The sequence below is a fragment of the Marmota monax genome, unplaced genomic scaffold, assembly GCF_021218885.2.
Source record: "Marmota monax isolate L192 unplaced genomic scaffold, Marmota_monax_Labrador192_F-V1.1 WCK01_AAM20220418_F8-fsc00044, whole genome shotgun sequence".
NCBI lineage: Eukaryota > Metazoa > Chordata > Mammalia > Rodentia > Sciuridae > Marmota > Marmota monax.
The window spans coordinates 5,003,228-5,021,738 of NW_026695198.1; the positions used below are offsets into that span (position 1 = coordinate 5,003,228).

Consider the following 18,511-nt stretch of genomic DNA (forward strand, 5'->3'; position numbering starts at 1 on the left):
CCTGGAAGGAGCATCTACCCTGAGGCTCCTTTTCTCCTGTCTCTCTACTTCTTTGCAGCCATGAGGGGAGCAGCTTCCCTCCACAACACCTTTCCCCATGACCAAAAGGGCCTTACGTTGGGCCCAGAGCAATGGATTCAACCATTCATGGACTGAGACCTCTGATACAATGAGCTCAAATTAACTTTTTCCCCCTCTAAGTTGTTCTTGTCTGGTTTTTTGGTCAGGGAGACGAAAAGATAACTGAAAAATTGTCCTCTGTATCTTAAAGTTGAGAACACACTATGTGTTCGCTGATTTGATACTCACTGTTCTATAGAAACCCAGGCTGGCTCTATTACTTTAGGAGTCTAGAATTTGAGTGTGAGGAATATAGTGAATCCTTTCTGGAAAAGCAAAAGAAGGAGGAACAAGCCCCCCAAAAGCACAGGAGGCTGAGAGTTACAAGGAAAAGGGAAATACGATTCCCTCCAGTAACAACCAATGAAGAGGAACACTGGTGTGGAGGATAACTCATTCTCAGAAAAGCACTGACTTCTGAACAGTAAAATCAAGAAGATGAAATTATGAAGTCAAGGCTTCTAGATATAGATGATTAGGGACCATGAATGCTATCCCAAAACTGTCTTCTGAAAATGAAAGGGGATCCACACAAGGACTGGAAGTTGGAGAGTCATATAATCACATGAAATTTTTACCATGAAAGTTTATATGTTTGTAACTCAAAAAGTATAAAGTGACTGAGAGTTGTGATTAGTATTCTGTGATTATGGAAATCTAAGCAAGGAATGAAAACAGAATGAATCCAAACAGTGACCACAGGCAGTGGAATGGCATATAGAATATGTAAACATGACAGGTTATTAAGAGGACATTTTAATAGAACTTGCTCTCTCACGTATATGTGGAGGAGATCAATTGTGAAGCTCTGTTTCATGAGTTGAAGCATGGGCATATGGTAGTACCATTGATAGAGACCGAGTGTATGGAATGACCCACATTTTGGGTGGAGAAAACTTAACTTTCAGTCTCAATGTCTTGATCCTCAGGACTTTTCAGAGACTGTGTCTGGTAGTATGTTTTATATCTGTATCTGGAGGTGAAAGAAAGCTCTGACCTAGAGATATAAATCAGTGAATGATCCTTGAGTGCATAGGTAAGACAGACTATATACCTGAGATACTAGTATAGTGGGGGGAGAGGTCTTAGAGGAATGGTATAGAAGGATCACAAAAACTAAATCACTGCAAAGATCATGAGTAGCAACAATATTTCAGGTGCAGGAGGAATGACCACAAATCAGATCAAGAGGGAATCATCTTTTCCAAACCCATGTGCATTGTAAAGCCTATCATCAAAATCCTCCTTCATCTGGCCTGAGCTGTTTTACAAGAATAAAGAAAAAAGAAATGAAAATTAATGGAAGGAGTGAGGAAAGGAAGGGTAGAGGAAAAGTAGCTTTCAAAACTGCTTTGGTATTGAAATGAATCATGGCAGTGGCAGACAGATGTAGAGAGCTTGGCTTGAGGGACACTCACTTGGGAGGACAACACAGAGTATTGAGGGGTGCGTTTTCATTCATAGAATGAGTCAGCTTCATTTTGGTCTGAGAAGCTCTGTGAATATTTGAGGTCAGTGGGAAATCAGGGATGCACAAGAATTGACCCTGCTGGTTATCAGAACCACATAGCTGCTGGTAGAACCTCATCCCCTATCATCAACCACTTCTCAGTCTTCCAAACTACCCTCACGACTCTCTCTTATCTAGCAAGCCAGGATAGGAAGGGGCATTTATAGCACAGAGGTGAAGCCAAATTATTCTGATCTGATAGCAATTAGATGGAGCCACTCAATGCCTCATAATTCTATTCCTGCCTACTGTTCCTATGAATTTCCCAACTGCCCAAGAGGTGCACCAACCATGCCAGCTTTAGTTGATGCTCCTTTTATTGCCTGTTGAGAGCTTGGATAGTGATACTTTGTCTCACCTCTGACTGCAAGACACAGCTAACATCACCTTGAAACCTTTGGGATGACATTTCTCATAGCTCAGGTTACATAGAAGGTTACATGAGTAACAATAGTCCAATTTCAGGTTTCATCATTTGAGTGCATTTTCATGGTGTCACTAACCACCTGCTTCCAGATTCAGCTGACCAGATTCCCCAGGGCCCAGGCCCTCGGGTCTTTTCAGAAGACAGCCCTCTTCCTTCAGGACCCAGTGAAGCCCTTCCTGATTTCCAAATTCTTTGAAGATCATGACAACAGGGAAGAAAGCATCTCTCCTCAACTGAAACAGTTATTTCACCTCCCTTTCATTAAGCAGACTCAGCATCCATAGACATCAGGACTCACATATTCCATTTTCAAATTTGGACAAACACACAAACACGTACCTAACCATGAACTATATAGTATATTGATTACAGGACTGTGTCTCTGTGTCCCTTCCACTGTTGCTATTCAGTCCTCTGAATTACAAATTTCTTTCAGAAATGTGGGTTTTCCTGTTAAAAGTACAAGTTTCTTACAGAAAAAAATAAGTATTGCAAATTTCTCTTCAGAGATTTTTTTAAAAATAAAATTAGCTATTATAATAGCAGGTTATTGTAATAGTATTTTAAAATCAAAGTGGAAAATGACAAATTTAACAATTCAAAAATATCAATTTGTTGGATCCCACCTTGTCAAGATAATTACTGTATTTTTACAGTTGCAGCATTTAGCACTACAAATTATTGAACTGACAGATTTAAATCTGTGGGTTTGATCTACCTCTTATGCTTGTTATTCTCCTTTTTTTTTCCTTCTATTTTTATGCTCCCATTGATCTCTCTGAGACCTTGATAGAAAGATACAGATTGTTTTTCTTGTGCTATATATCACCATGGACTTGCTGACGAGGCTTTAAAAAATGGTCATAAGTAAAAACGTACAGAAAGCTGCTTTTGCACATTCATGCCTAAAAGGGTTGGGAGAGTAAAATATCACTCTACTGCTATTCAGATACTTTGACATAACTGATACAGGATGTAGAGTTATGAAACACCTGGCACATGAACATGCCCGTCCAAGTATCAAATTCTAAGAGAAATTGCTTTTTATCAGAGAGCTGATTTAACTTAAAGAACACATAAGTCTTAGAGAACACATAAGTCTCAAATGACAGGCATGCACCATAGATAACATAGATAACATGCACCTTTTACTGGCAATTGTCATATTAACGTCATAATTATCAGACATTCTTACTGAGATATAGTTAAGTTCTGCAAAATCAAGAGACATCTTAGAGTCAATAGGTTTTTAAGCAAACCACATATGGACACATTTTCATTTACCAGGAAATATGGGGATGTAATTTAGTTTAGTGGATATAATGTATCGTATACCATAATACACATTTCATTTATTAATTTGTTTGTTGTTTGTTTTCTTTCTGTCCTGCACTTGCAGACTATAGAACAGTATTGGGTTCTGAGTAGGCATTCAATGTGGGTAAATATGCAAGTAGAAACAGCACTTCATCCAGGCACGGTGATGCACACCTGTAATCCCAGTGGTTTGGGAGGCTGATGCAGGAGGATGGCGAGTTCAAAGCCAGCCTCAGCAAAGTGAGGCACTAAGCAACTCAGTGAGACCCAAAAACTTCTTGAACTTTATTGTCGGTTCTTTATAATGTTTAGCAAAAACTAGTGTTATATTCTGCTTCAATGGAGAACTTCATAGGTATAGCTTTGTTTATGAGAGCAGTACAATTGGCTTAATATGGCTCAATTTAATTAAGTAGAGCTGATTTAACTTAAAGATTAGTTTTTGTCTCTAGCCAAGGATTCCCATTTGCCTCATGCTAGAAAACCGTCTACCAGGGAAGAGTAGCTTTGTATGTGATCGTGTGGCAGTGACAGGAATGAGGCTTTAGCAAATTGATGTGTGGAAGTACAGAAAACACTTTTGCAGGTGGTGATTATTCAAACAAGGACCAGGAAAGGGTGTTTAGAAAAATGAATTAAAAAGAAAAGAAAGAAAAATGTACCAGAAATCTTTCTGTGCTCTCTGTACTGAGGCTCACTATTGAGTTACCTTGTACGCTGATATAAAATTCAGACCTTGTGCCAGACAGAGTTTTTTATTCTGGAAATGGGGAACTTGACTTAGTGTTGCTCAATTTAACAATGGGAAACAACAAGTTTACAGGATAGTTTTTATCCCCAGGCAGGGACACTCTTCCACCATGTTCTGCATATTATCTGCTTGGAAATTGCTTCCATTATCTCTGTGCCATTTTTCTACTCTCTTTTCGGTCACTTACAGCTATTATTTTAAGATTGTAGCATGAATTCAGAATTGAAAAAAAAAATCTTTGCATTTTTCCAAAACTACCAACATGTATGACCATTTTTAAATTTGGCATATAACCAATAAGCACTATTAGTTGAAGTGAAAGACACACTGTAATTTGAAGTCATCCAGTTATGCTAAAAAAAATGCCTTTGAAATTCAGTAATAAAACAGTTTGATTCTGACTTTTTCTATATGCCAGATATTCACTCTTGTGAATATAGAACTTTGATATCAATTTTTTTTTCAAATCCCAACACAATTGTTAGATAGTGATCATATATAATAGTTTTGATGTTTCAGAAAGTTATTTTACTTTAAAAGATTGAAAAAGCGACTAATTATTTTCACATTGATTATGGTTTAACCCAGTAATTAAAAAACACCTTAGAATAAATATCATAAAAAGAGGAGTAATTAATGAAAGAATATGAATTCTAAGTTATAATTTCATACTCTGGGGCTAATTCTTGTACATTATCTCTCCTACTTATTGAAATGTAAGCACTTATTTTTTTAATGTACTTCTTTGGTACTTCGCTGATATAATAGTTTAATTCTGTAAAAACAAGACATTTAAAAGTAGATAGATAGGATTTTAATTAACCACAAATGGATATATTTCAAATCAATAATCATAAAACTTAGGAAAGTTAAAACGTTTATTAATCTATTTCCTATAATGGCTAATGTTTCTCAGTTTCTCAAACTTTAAAATATTTTTTTAGGAAAGAGTAGATTTGTACATATGTATAATATTTATATGTAATATATAAAGTCCCCACAAATTACCTATATTAATAAATATTTCACATAAGCAAAAAACATTTTTACATTGTGAACACAAAATTAAATATAGATAAGACGACAAAATTAGAGATTTACAGTTAGAAGTAAATTTATTTCATCTTTAAGTTGCTGCCTTTTACTTTTTATTTTATTTTTATTTTTGGTACCAGGGTTTGAACCCAGAAGTGCTTAGCCACTGAGTCACATCCCAGGGCCCTTTTTATTTTTTATTTAATTCAGAGACAGAATCTCACTAAGTTGCTTAGGGCCTCACTAAATTACTGAGGCTGGCTTTGAACTTGAAATCCTCTTGCCTTGGCCTCCTGTGCTTCTGAGATCACAGGTGTTCGCCACCATGCTCAGGTAAATTGCTGCCTTTTAAAGGACAACTTAGTCCTTTCATTAATAGTAAAGCAGAGAACACTTGTATCCCCATCTGAGGAAATGCAAATACATACACACAGTATAAAGCACATGTTTCTCTGTGTTTTAACTGTTTCACTATAAAAGTTGACACAGAAAAAAGCTTCAATAGCATTCATGTGTGCATATATGTATTTATATGTATATATGTATGCATTTGTTATAAAGCATGTTAATGCTTTAAACATTCACACATAAGTATCTGTGAGTCTATTTACCCAGTGTAAAAAGTGAAAAATGAAAAGTAATGCTACATGTAGCGTTTTGCAACCCTTGTAAACTGCACTAGCTTTCTGTTACAGTAACAATTACCTGAGATAACCAACTTGAGAGCGGATTTATTTTGGCTCATGGTTTTGGAGGTTTCAGTCTGGGATGGTTGGCCCTGTTTTGTTATGGGCCTGTTGCACCACTGTCCCCTTCAAGGCACATCCAGTGACTGGAAGATCTCTCACTAGGCCTTACAGTTTCCACCACCTCTAACAGTGCCACTGTGGGGAACGAGCCTTCAACATGGGAGCATTTGAGGGACCTTTAAGATATAAACTATAGCATATCACATACTATTTTCCTCCAAGAATAATAATAATTAAAGCTTCTGTTCATTATTCCTTCTTTATTAATTAAAATTTCAAAATATTTATATATTTTCAAAAGATATAAAGAAATGTGCAGGGAAACCCTTTCTACTCTTTAGCCCATTTCATCATCTTGCATGATTACGTTATTTGAGAACCCTGGAATTGACACTGGCACAATCCACAGCACTTATTCAGTTATAAATTGCACGTATCTGTTTATGTGTATGTGTCATTTTATCACATGGATATATTTCTGTAACTCCCACCAAAATCAAGATTTTTAACTGTGCTGTCCCATCTTTTTACCCATGTATGCTTGCACATATCTTTCCACTACATCTCTAGACCCTGACGACTACTAACCTGTTCTCCCTTTCTATAACTGCCTCACTCCATGAATGTCATATAAATTAAATCATATTGTGTTTGTGCTGTAAGATTGACATTTTTCACTCAGCATAATTCTTTTGAGTTTTTTTTCTAAGTTGCTGTGTGTATCAATTGCTTATTTATTTTTTATTCTCAGTAGCATTCCATAGTAGGTATGTATCACAATTTGTTTAATCATTCACCCTTTGAAGGGAATTTTGGTTGTTTGTGGTTTTGAGTATCAAAAATACAGCTGCCATAAACATTCATGCACAAGTTTCTGAGTCAAAATAAGTTTTTCTTTTCTGTGGGATAAATGCCCAGGAGTGCAAATGCTTCGGTCATATTGAGAGATTATTTTTAGTTTCAAAAGAAACTGCCAGACTATTTTTCAAAGTGGTTGTATCAATTTTGCATTTCAACAGTATATGAGTATCTAGTTTCTCTAAATCCTTTCCAGCATTTGTTTTACTTTGTTTCCCCCAGCCGTTCTAACAGGTGTGCAGTAGCATCACACTGAGATTCTAAGTCACACTACTATAATAACTCACAATTTGAAAATCTTTCCATATGCTTATTTACCATTTGTATATTCTCTTCAGTGAAATATCTGTATATTCAGGCCATTTTCTAATTTTATTATTGGTTTTTTTTAAATGTTGAGTCTTGAGAATTCTTTATGGATACAATAAATTTTAGGAAACGTGGTTTGCAAATATTTTCTCACAATATCTAATTTGTTTTGTTATATTCTTTTAATAGGGCTTTTGACAGAGGAAATGTCCTTTATTTTGATTAGATCTAGTTTATTAGGTTTTCACTTTATGGATCATGTTTTTAGAATTAAGTCTAGTCATTATTTTCTTAGGTGTAGGTGCATGGATATCCAATAGATAGACCATTGTTCCAAAGGCTATTTTTTCTTTTATGAATGACTTTAGATTATTTGCTCAAGAATTGGATGTATTTGTATAAGTTTATTTCAGGGTTTTTTCATCTGTGTTCATTTCTTTGACAGTACCACATTGTCTTGATTACTGTAGCTATGTAGTATGCCATCAACTAAAGGAACGATTATTTCTTCCTAATCTTTATCAAAAATGTTTTGACCATTATAGGGCAACCATTTTTCAAGTAAATTTTAGACACACTTATCTATGTCTGCAAAGTAGCTTACTAAGATTTTAACTGACATTTCATTATATCTATAGACTAATTTGAAGAAAGTTGATATTTTTCCTATCATGACTATACCAATCCATGAATACAGTATGTCCTCCACTTATTTAGTTTCTCTTCAAATTCTGTCATTAGCATTTTATAATTTTCATTATGCAGGTCCTGCCTGTGTTTGTTCTGTTCATATCTAAACATTTATTTTTGGGGGGTTATAATAAGTAGTATTACATTATTATTTTGGATTCTGTTTGTTTGATGTTAATATATAGAAATGCAACTTATTTTTGTATTTTTAGCCTGTGTCCTGTCAGTTTTCCACAGTTTTTAAAAAATATATTTTAGGGGCTGAGGTTGTGGCTCAGTGGTAGAATGCTTGTCACCCATGCATGGGACACCGGATTCGATCCTCAGCACCACATAAATAAATAAAATAAAGATAATGTGCCCATCTACAACTAAAACAAAAAGTCTTTAAACAATGTTTTTTAGTTGTCAATGGATTTTTTCATTTTATTTATTTATATGCTGAGGATCAAACCCAGGGCCTCACACATGCCAGACAAGCACTGGGCCACAACTCCAGCCCCAACATTTAGTTTTTAGTATGGAGAGTTTTTAGTAAATTTGATCTTTCCTATGTAGTAAATTATGTTTCCTGATTAGTTTTATTTAGTTTTATTTTCCATTCCAATCCTTACATATCTTTTTTTTTCCTTCTCTTTCCCTTATTGCACTGGCTAGAACATAAAACAACTGTGTCAAATTAGAGTTAGAGTTTATTGTCTTCTTGATATTATGAGGAAAGTGTTCTGCCTTTCAATATTGTATGAGGTAAACTATATATCTGTTATTGTATTTTTTGAATTATTTTATTTCAAGTTCAAGATGCTTTTTCTAAGTTCCTCTCTATCCCTACTTGTTAAGTGGTTTTATCGTGAATGGGTATTACATTTTGTCAAATAATTTTCTGCATCTGTGGATATGTACATGTAATTTTTCTTATTTACCTTAATAAAGTACAGAAAATGTAGAATTTTTTAATTTAGTTTTCTTCATATTCTTTATTTTTCTTTTACTTTATTTTTATTGGTGCATCATAACTATACATGATAGTGGAATTTCTTGCTACATATTTGTAGATGCATACAATAGAACAATATAATTTGGTTAATTTCACTTAATATTGATTCACATTTGTATATCAGATTGGTCATGCTGGGACCAGTGACTCATGTGATTGTTTTTATAGATTATTAGATTTATTTTCTTAATTTATTTTTTATGTTTTTTCCCCCCTCAAATACATAAGAATGATTGTTTTTTTTAGTATTCTGTGTGTGTTCATGAGTTGTTTTTGTCTGGTTTGGGCATCAAGGTAATAGCTTTATTTATAAGATAAGTTAAAAAATGAACTCTTGCAATTTCTTCAAGGTGGTTATATAAAATGTATGTTAATTTTTAAAAAACATTTGAAAAAATTTTGTAGCCAAGACATTATAGGGCTAGAAATTAATTTCCAATTTTAAATTGTAAACAAAGTATTTAATGGTTGCTGAACTAGTTGGTTTATCTACTTATTCTTAGCTAAGTTTGGTGTTTTAGGGTTTTAAAAAGTCCATTTATTAAAATTTGTTAAATGTGTAAGATTTTCATAGTATTTTTATTTGACCCTTTAGTAACAGAAGCATTAATGCTGAAATTTCTGTCTCAGGGTTCTTTTGGATGCATCAATACATTTTGATTCGTGTTTTCCTTTTCACTCAGTTTTAATGCCTTTCTAAATTTTCCCTTGAAACTTCTTCTTGACAGCAGGGCTTTTATTTAATTTCTGTATTTTGAAGATTTCACTCTTATTCATTATGTTGAATTCTACTATGGTTGGAAAGCATCTCTATCATCTCATTTATTTTAAATTTATTAATATTCATCTAATGATCCAAGATATGGGATACCTTCATGCTCCTTCCATGGATATTTGAAATACATGTGTACTCTGATTTTAGGCAAGTGTAATTGAAAGTCTACTAGATATTTTTTGTTTGAAGGAGTTATTCAGTCTTTTATATCTTTGCTGAATTTTATCTGGTATTAATTGTTGAGAGTGAGGTGCTTAGGTCTGAGCTAAAATTGTCAATTAGTGTATTTCTCCTATTAACTCTATTGACATTTGCTTCGTATATTTTAAAGCATTGTTTTTTGAAGCATGTGCACATTAGGACTGCTGTATATTCTTCACCAATCTATCCAAATGTTTCTTTTTCTCCTCGGTAATATTTTTTTGTTATGGAGTGTACTTACTGATAATATAGCTGCTCCTGCTTTTTTATTATTTACATTTTATATCTTTGTCAGTATTAATTTCAACTGGGCCAGGTACTGTGGCACACACCTTGTAATCTCAATATCTCAGAAGACTGAGCCAGAAGGATCACAAATTCAAAGCCAGCCTCTGCAATATACCAAGTCCCTAAGCAACTCGGGAAGACCTTGTCTCTAAATAATATATTGTAAAACAGCCTGGGGAAGTAGCTCCATAGTGAAGCGCCCCTGGGTTCAATCCCCATTCCATAAAAAAGGAGTATTAATTTCAACCTACCTAATCATTTTATTTGAGTTACCCTTGATTTGTGTTGCATTTTAAGTCCATTCTGCTAACTCCTCTCTCTGAATTGATGTTTTGTGATAATTTACATTGAAAGTGATTTTTGATAGCTTAGCACTAAAGTTTGACATTTTTTTTGTTTTGTTGTTTTCTTCTTTTCATTTCTGTGTTTATTTTAGTCTTGCCTTCATTCCTAACTTTTGAGAATTCTATTTTGATTTATTTATAGTCTTTTGAATATGTTGCTTTTTTTGCATGTCAGTAATTAGTCTTGTACTACAACATTTATATTTATCTTAATGCAACTACTGATATCACCATTTATCATGAGTAAAGTATTAAAATCTTATTTGTGTATGTATATATAGGTGTATAAGTTTATTTTTACACATAAACACACACATGCATACACATACACACACATACACATACATGCATTTTTTCTCTTTGCATTTCCCTTCTGTTTGCAGAAACTGCTGTAGTCTTTCTTTAATACTAGGAATGTTATCAAAGTTTTCCTTTTCTTTCCTTATTTTTTCTTTAGGTTTTCTTATCCTAAATATATTTTTATTTCCCCTTCATCTCTGAAGGGTAGTTTCTGCAGATATAGACTTGACATGTGACTCCCTTTTGTCTTTCAGTCATTGAAAATGTGTGCTTGTCTGGCTTCCATGGTTTCAGAGGAGAAATCTGCTGTTATTAGATTGTATATTTCTCTGGAGATAATGCTCCCTCTCACTTGCCCTTTTGAAATTTTTTCTGTGTTTCATTGTGAAAATTTTAATTTTATTGAATTTTTATGTAGATTTCTTTTGATTTATCCTACATTATACAAATTTAGGAAGTTTTCAATCCTTATTTCTTTATTTCTTTTTCAGTTTCATACTCTTTCCTCCCCATATGGAATTTCAATGGTACCCATTGGGACCTTTTTGTTATTGTCCTATAAGTCCATGACTTGATTTCTGTCAGTCTATTTTACTTCTGTTGTTCAGATTAAGTTCTATTCCTCTGTCTTAAAGTCTACTGATTATATTCTCTCCTATTTCCTCTCTAATATTAAGTTCATCTGATTTTCTTTTTCAGTTTTAGTTATATTTTTAATTGCATAATTTCCAGTTAGTTCTATTTTATACCTTCTATTTATTTTGCTAAGATTTTCAATTTTTGAATTTTTTTCAAGAGAATTTATAAATGCTGAGACTTTTAAAAATACATTTTAGTATTTTACCATTTAATCAATCTGTGTGGTGTCAATTTCTTGTCTTTGCTAATTCAAATTCCATTTTACAAGGGTGATTGACATGATGAGTTATTTTAATTTATATGATGGACATTTTATAGGTTCTGAGAGTATTGATACTGCTTATATCTTCTTTTTCATTGTGCAATCCCACTTCTCAACTTTAATATGTAAGACCTGGCCCACATTTGTGACTTGTGAAGTCAATGATAATTTAGTTTCCAGGGCCCTGAAAGTTTATTCTGTTTTTCTTGATTTTCCTTGCTCAACTGGACTCCCTTCTGAGCACTTCAAAGCCCTATGCATGCTGTCTGGGCTACTGGTGGCTTTTGGTTGGGAGTTTCAGGATAGGGTGGTCATGGTCACTAGCACTGTAGTAAATTGGGTATGCCACTGCCTCAGTTTCCTGCATGGGCGTGCTGCACCTAAAGCTATAACCGGTCAGTTTGTCTCACCCACACTGCCCTTGCAGCAGACAGGATTTGCTGCTGTCCTTATTACTGAGAGGATACCCTATTAAAGCCGTTGTAACAGCAGATTATGTTACTTCTGCTCCATAGATTTGGCTAGACCCTGGTGGTTCTGATGCTGCAGACCAGTATACTACTGTTCCAAGTGTCAGGCAGGGATACCTCTGATGATAGTGGTAGATCAGACCACTGCAGTTTCAGATGAATGGGAAATGGGCCATTGGTCAGGCTTCACTGATTCTATTGTTTTTATGAATGGAGATATCACTTGGCGGGGACTCGTTCAGGACCACATCAATATCAGTGCCAGAGACCAGGACATTGCTGATCTGTATGAAGAGCAGGAAACCACGCTGCTGTCATACACGTAGAATAGGGTGTCTGTTTATGAGGTCTTGGCTGCACTAACACTTTTTTGATGCCCTGGGCAAGGGGAACAGTTTTTAGTTTGATCTATTTGTTCATTTGCTGTTATTGTTTTATCTTTCACTTGTTGGGAATAATGTGTTACAGGGCTGTTTGGGATCCATTTGGGATACTTTGGAAGAAAAAAAAATCAAGGGATTCACTGTAAGGTTATTCCTAAAATCTTAGGTTCCTGGGAATTTAACCATGTGTTATTCATCTTCTAGAGTTATGTTATGATTATTTTTTGAATTATTTAGTTGTATGTAGATGAAAGAATCAAGAAAAAGTATCCCCTATGTAGCTCAAAATTGTAAACCCATTCTCTAGATTTTTGAAAAGGATTTATGTCAATAAGATGGTATTTATTATATCCATATTGTTCTTATGTTTGCATTTTAATCTTATAAAAATGGTATTGCAAAATGCAGCATTTTGGGGACTCGATATCTGTTTAACATTTTACTTTGAAGAGTGATACAGGCTCGTCTTGTGCAGCATTATTCACATGTGAAACACTTTATGCCTCTTAAACACTCATTTTACACTTTGATGAACTACCAAACTCTTTTCCAGATTGCTGCATTAATTCCAGGGAATAGGAAATAAATTTGTATATATGACTGCAGGGACTGCCATTGACCAGGGCTTTTTGTTTTTGCACTAACTGTGTACAAGTTTCCTTTGTCATGACACTGATGGAAGCCCAAGACAGAAGGATATCCAAACCTTCATAGACTGATCCTCTGCAGAAGTCTGCAAATGATGTTCTCTGAATGTAATAAAGGGATATACAAATATATGATTGTTGCTTAAGAATTTTAATATAAGCGATTTAGATAAGGATGAGATTCATGAACTTGTCTTTTAATTATGTAATTGCATACATAATTATTTTAGTTCTTCACTGCTGCTACACCAAGCATCACTTAATGTTCACTGCATAACAAGGCCACCCTGAGTTTCCATCACTTTATTATTGCTTGTGCCTGTGAATCAGTGAGAAATTCTTGTCTTCATTCAGGCATGCCTAAGTGGTTGACTCTGCGTCCAGGAAGCATCTTTGGTGATCTTAACTGGGGTCTCAAATGCCTATGGGTCAACTGGTGGTCTTTTGTCAGAGTAACTTGTTACAGAGTTCTCAAATGACCACTGGATAAGCTCTAAGAGGTCATGAATATTTGCAAAGCTTCTTGAACCCCAATTGCATTATTGTCATATTTTCCCTGTTACTACACAGTACTGACTAAACCCAGCATAGATGTAAGTGATGTGCAGCTGGACCATGTTCTTAAGATATACCATTGCAATGGGATCTGGATACAGTGAAGGAATGATGTTTGTGACTGTCCTTATAATCTCTTTAGATTATAAAAACATGAAAGATGTGATTTCTCCCTGTCTGTATGTATAAGTTGATTCTGACAAATCAGTTCATTGCCATGACACAATAATCTTACAAAATACCTTCTGAAATGTAATAAAGTCAATAAAATATCACTGAACAACTTATCACTTTTTTTATAAATAACATAAAATATTTGTTACAGTCTTGAAGAAAATGTTTTAAAAAACGTAATATTTGCAAATCATCCTCAGTTAGAAATGTTTTTTAGTACACAAACTTCCCCATACTCACAAATCCTGAACCATGTATGTAATAACACTCTGCTATACATGCTTATACTCATTGATGAAAAAGTTAATTTGAGGTTGTCAACATTTACAAGACACTTCATCTTGTAACAAAAAGACTAATAATTGTAGGACACAAACTGTATACGTGTGTGTGTGTAACTAAAACAGGGTGCTGAAGTGAGTTTAGGGAAGAAAGAATTGCAGTGGTTGTTTCTTGTTGTTGGTGGTGGTTTTTAAAGGTTTGTTTTTTGGTAGTTGGTAGACATAATACCTTTATTTTATTTTTATGTGGTGCTGAGGATCAAACCCAATGCCCCATGCGTGCTAGGTGAGCACTCTACCTCTGAGCCACAACCCCAATCCTCTTATTGTTTTTGTAATGCTGAAACTGATAATGTTTTTCAAATTATGAGTTTCTATTTAAAAAGAGCCAAATTCGTGAAGTTCTTATTGTTCATAATGTAAGAAAGATTAGTTTTAAAAATATATAAGAATTTACCCTTTGGTAGAAGAGGGTGATTTTGTTTTATAAAATCTATGATAAAACACTATTTTAAAACACAAGTAGTATTTTGATAAAGACTTACCTCATTAAATAATACACCAGGGGATGGAGTTGTGGCTCAGTGGTAGAGCACTTGCCTTGGATGTGTCAGGCACTGGGTTCAATCCTCAGCACCATATAAAAGTAAATAAACAAAACAAAGGTATTGTGTTTATGTACAACTAAAAAAATTATTTAAAAATAGAATACAACAGAAAGAGTGACTCTTAAATTTTCACACACATGATAAGCATTCCAAAATACTTTAAATTTTATTAATTTTATTTTCTTCTCTTTAATTTTTCTGTTTGCCACTTAAGGCTGAAATTGTTTTTCTTAGTGATATTTGTATTTTTTCAGTGAATAAAAAAATAAAAGTTTATTTTCCAAAAATTATAAGGCACACAGATAATATTGATATATTTCTATTGAAAAACACAACTTGAATAACTGAAATTAGCAATGTATTTAAAAAGTCAAACATATACTCTGAAATTCTATGGTCACATTTTCTAGTTAAATATTTAGGTCAAACATGAAAATCAAGTTTTGGTACTGAGCAAACTGTAGTAGAAATCATTCTGCCTCCTTCTCCCACTTAAGTACAACTTAAAATCCTGAATATCATATACAGAAAAAAACATATAAAGACCTGGACAGGAAGTCTTGGCAACTTAGCAAGTCTCTGTCTTATATTTAAAAACAACAGGGGCAGGGTGTAGTGGTATATATCTGTAACCCAGTGTCTCAGGAAACTTTGGCAGGAGGATCACAAATTCATAGCCAGCTTCAGCAACTTAGTGAGACCCAAAGCAACTTAATGAGACCCCGTCTCAAAATTAAATAAATAAATAAACAAACAAACAAATAAATAAATAAGGCTGGGGATGTGGCTCAGTGGCTAAGCTCCCCTGGATTCAATCCTCAATACAAAAAATAAAAAATAAAACAAGATAACAAAAGCTGGTGATGTAGCTCAGTGGTACAGCACCCAGCAGTTCAATCCCCAGTACAAAAAAAAAAAAAGATAAAATAATAATAATAATAATAAAATAATAATAATAATAATAATAATAATAATAATAATAATAATAAGCCTAGAAAAGCATAAATAAAGACAGATGACCCTCAGGGAGCTCAGACATAAGGAAGGACATGGTGGGGAGTTCTGGAACTTCTTTTTTTCCTCATGTATTCTGATTAGATAGAAACTTTGGATTTGTCCTTTTTTTAATCTTCTATAAATTAATATATCTACTTTCTTTACTTTTAAAAAAAAATCATTTCATTAGCTATAATGAGCATTTCTTTGTACTGTCTATGGTTTTGGTGTGTAGGTATATTGGGTTTCCTTGTTTTTAGTCAGAGGTACATTCAAACCTTTGCAGAGCTCCCGTTACTTGTTTAAAAGTGAAAATGAGTGCTCGCTTGTTGCTTCGGCAGCACATATACTAGAATTGGAATGATGCAGAGGAGATGAGCATGGCCCTTGTACAAGGATGACATGCAAATTCATGAAGCATTCCATATTTTTTTTTTAATTTTTTATTGTTGGTTGTTCAAAACATTACATAGTTCTTGATATATCATATTTCACACTTTGATTCAAGTGGGTTATGAACTCCCATTTTTACCCCGTATACAGATTGCAGAATCACATCAGTTACACATCCATTGATTTACATATTGCCATACTAGTGTCTGTTGTATTCTGCTGCCTTTCCTATCCTCTACTATCCCCCCTCCCCTTCATTCCATATTTTTTTAAGATTACTCAGCAATAAAAGAAAATAAAATCATGGCATTTGCAGGTAAATGGATGGAGTTGGAGAAGATAATGCTAAGTGAAGTTAGCCAATCCCCAGAAAACAAATATCAAATGTTTTCTCTGATATAGGAGGTTGATTCATCTTGGGATAGGGAGGAGGAGCATGGGAAGAATAGACCAACTCTAGATAGGGCAGAGGGGAGAAGAGGCGACATAGGGTTAGAAATGATGGGGAATGTGATGAACATCATTATCCAAAGTACAAGTATGAAGACACGAATTGGTGTGAATATACTTTGTATACAACCAGAGATATGAAAAATTGTGTTCTCTATGTGTAATAAGAATTGTAATGCATTCTGCTGTCATATATAAATAAATCAATAAAAATATTTAAAAAAAATGAATAAAAGTGAAAACGAGTGGATAGCTGAGGAATTGAGGCTAGGAAGTACGTGAACAGAAGACATAAGCCAAGACATCCAGGCACTGAGATTTCTTGGCTTTTCACACTTGGTCCTATTTCTAACTGCACTTGTGAGAATGCTCACTTTGGCCATCTTATAACCCAGTTTTAAAATCTTTTTCCCTGTGTAGCCATAGAAACTATGTGTCAACTGGCCTCAGGGTAACATTCTGTTCTTTAGAGAACAACTTTCACATCTCAAACTTGGTGTGGGATGCATGGGCAGGCTTTTTTTTTTTTTTTTTCCATCATTGAGGTTTGATGTATATTGGTTATTTAGAAATAAAACCCATGAGTATATAGAAAAAAAAAATAAAGGAAGAAAAAAGAAGGAGGCTAAAGATATTAGTTCATGGAAAAATAACTATAGAAAAAGACAAAAAAACTTATATTTGAAGTTGAGACAATCATAACTGCAGTGAAATTAATATTTTAAAATATAATTCTAATTTTTTTAAAAAACTTTTAAATAAAGAAAATATTGAATCACACTCATGGTGTGAACCCAAGGTCTTTTTCTGAGCTTATTTAAGTTGTCAGCAGAATCTGGTTATCTGTATTTGAAAGACTGAAGTCTCCCCTTTCTTGTGATGTGCCAGTCCAGGTTTACTCTGAGCTCCTAACTGCTAAGTTGTAGAAAACATAGGCATGTAGCCTTGCCCCAACACCTGCTGCTTACTTCTTCCTGGCTAGAAAGAGAATCTGTCCCAATATGTTTCTCTGACCCTTTGTAAGAGATCCCATCTGATCAAGTCAGGCCACCCAGGATAATTTTCTTCAAATTGGTAAACTGAAAATTCTGGATTTGGGCTGGGGGGCTATGGCACACACCTGTAATCCCAAAAGCTTGGGAGGCTAAGACAGGAGGATCATGAGTTAAAAGCCAGCCTCAGCAACAGTGAGGTGCTAAGCAACTCAGTGAGACCCCCCATCTCAAAATTAAATACAAAATAAGGCTTGGGATGTGCCTCAGTGGTCGAGTTCTCCTGAGTTAAATCTCTAGTACTGGAAAAAAAAAATCCGGATTTGGCATAGTACAGCTACAAAGTCCCCTCCCCTTTGTCATCTAATGGAAACTTATCACAGAAGGGAAGCTCATGGTGGTCACACAAACTCAGTCCAGAATCAAGGACTATGCCAGGGTGCAGGATCCTCAGAAGTTACGCCAGAATCATTTCTATCATACCTGAGAAGTGCTGTTCCTTCTAATTTAGGGTTCTCAACTTGGCTATGCTTCATATTTTTCTGCGGACATTTTTAAAAATGTATAGATATCTGATTGAATCTGAACCTGATTTAAGCTCAGAATCATCTCCTGAACATGTTGTATATTTTCAATTAAGTTACAAAATGACTCCTATGCATGCAGCCCCACATACCACTTTAATAGTAAAGACAGATACGTCATCTGGCTAACATTTTATGAAAGTATTAGAGTTTTTTCAACACTACGATTAAGTTCACGAAAGGACAAGTAACATAAATGGGATCATTAAAAATTAAGTGACAAAGGCAGAAACATCATCCTAGCCTTTGGAATGAGTAATCTGCAGCTCAGGCCTTAAACTTCATTACCTCTGAAAGGGTCAATCCCTTCTCCCAACATAGAACCGAGTTAATAGCTAAGTCTCATAAAAAAGTCATCACATCTTGGCTTCAAATCGGTAGGCTATTCCACACATTGAAGGCTCTT

The 18,511-nt window shown here is 34.4% G+C and overlaps 1 protein-coding gene and 1 non-coding gene across 5 annotated transcripts in view; both read left to right on the forward strand.

Moving 5' to 3' along the window:
• The window catches only part of Sntg1 (syntrophin gamma 1), an 828,698-nt gene that overhangs the window by 225,329 nt on the left and 584,858 nt on the right, over positions 1–18,511 (forward strand). The window lies entirely within an intron of this gene.
• On the forward strand, positions 16,014–16,118 carry LOC124082186 (U6 spliceosomal RNA). Its single transcript, XR_006848296.1, has one exon. It is a non-coding gene; the product is annotated as a U6 spliceosomal RNA (small nuclear RNA).